This window comes from Oryzias melastigma, unplaced genomic scaffold (assembly GCF_002922805.2).
Source record: "Oryzias melastigma strain HK-1 unplaced genomic scaffold, ASM292280v2 sc01713, whole genome shotgun sequence".
NCBI classification, from domain to species: domain Eukaryota; kingdom Metazoa; phylum Chordata; class Actinopteri; order Beloniformes; family Adrianichthyidae; genus Oryzias; species Oryzias melastigma.
Window position 1 is genome coordinate 1306 of NW_023418293.1, and position 1614 is coordinate 2919.

At 34.4% G+C, this 1614-nt stretch overlaps 1 protein-coding gene across 1 annotated transcript in view; it reads left to right on the top strand.

Moving 5' to 3' along the window:
- Nucleotides 1-1614, top strand: part of LOC112139865 (calcium/calmodulin-dependent protein kinase type II subunit gamma) — a gene marked incomplete at both ends in the record, with an annotated part of 6884 nt that overhangs the window by 838 nt on the left and 4432 nt on the right.

A 1614-nucleotide genomic window follows, 5' to 3' on the forward strand; every position in this document is an offset into this window, starting at 1 on the left:
TTGACACAGTTATTAACATTTTATTGGAAGAATGCACTTCATAAAACTAAAAAGTAGACTCGTTCTGGTTTATTTTTTTTGTTGCTCGTTGGAGTTCAAGAGACGTGGTGACAAAAGGACGGGCCTGTTAGAAGGAAGGAAATGACAAAGAACCTTTGTGGCTGCCATCGTCTTATCACAGCATGCAGTCCACTGTGAGCCTCTCACAGTCATTTCAGGGCACGATAAGACCGTAATGAAGAAGGTCTCCTTTTGCCCTCTCTGACTTCTGCTTCTTCATCACCTTCGTCTTTATTTTCTTATCCCAGATTTAAGGCGTTTTGTTCTTCTTTATAAAATGACATATATTCTTCTACAGTTGATCAAATGTTGACATTTGACGCCAAACTTTGACATTAGCGGCTTTCAAATTGGTCTAAGATTAAAAAAAGGAACTTGTCGTAGAATTTGTCATTTAGACCAGGGGTCCCAAACTACGGCCCATGGGCCGGATATATATTTTTATAATCTGGCCGTTCAAGACCCATAGAATGTGACTTTTCATTCCACCCTTCTGCAGTCTGAACTATTTGTATTTATTTATTTAGTAGCGAAGGATATAAAACATAGACATACAGCAAAGCAGCAGTCCAATGCCCATATCATCATGCTTGTAGCAGGAGCTAATTTGCAGCATTTGTCCCCTGAACTATGATGAGAGAGGATAGACTTTTTATTGTTTTTTAATTTTTAAAATGTTTTTGTATTATTTTTTTCTGTAAAGATTACAGAATTTAATTATTTAAAATTTGGCCATGTGTGGCTTTCTATAAAATATAAATGTTTATGTTTAGACTGTGATTTCTACACTTTTTCTGTTAGCCTACAAACTGACACCAGAGAAGAAAACATTTATGTGGCCCTCACAAGAAACAGTTTGAGGACCCCTGATTTAGACTACGGTCACATATCCCAAAAAGCCACCATGCGGTGACCTAAACGCAAGTTGTTCAGGAAATTCTGCAGCCGGTTGCACAGCGGCATTCGTAATTAGAAGGTGGCAGTTGCATTTTTACACCCCACAGCTGCAGGTTTCAAGAAAAAGTTAAAATTTTACAGCGACCGGACACATTTTTAAAATAGTTGGAAACAAAAAACTGCCACTAAAATAGTGGCCCACAACGTGAGAGTTCAAATGTGATAGAAACTAAAATTGAATGTTGTTGAATTTATAGTTCATATATATATACCTTTAAAATATTACATTTAATGCTATAAATAATGATTTATTTCCAGAGCCAGTAAAAAGATAGATGTGGTTGAAAAGAGGAACTATTTAATTATTAATCACATGTACACACAGTAATGTCATCTGCTCCATGAATCTTAATCAGTTTGATTCATTTTGTGTTTAAGTATTTTATGTAAATGCTTATCTGTCATGAACATTTAAAAACGTGATATATTGTTAATTACGAAAATAAATATGTAAAATGCTGTTTCAGAATATTCATCATATTTGTCTGTTTGTCTTGCTTCTGTTGTCTTATCAAATATAAGAGAGCCCATGTTGCATATATATATAAGAACATGGATTTTATACGTTTAGTTTGATTTCTTTTTTTTTTTTTTGCT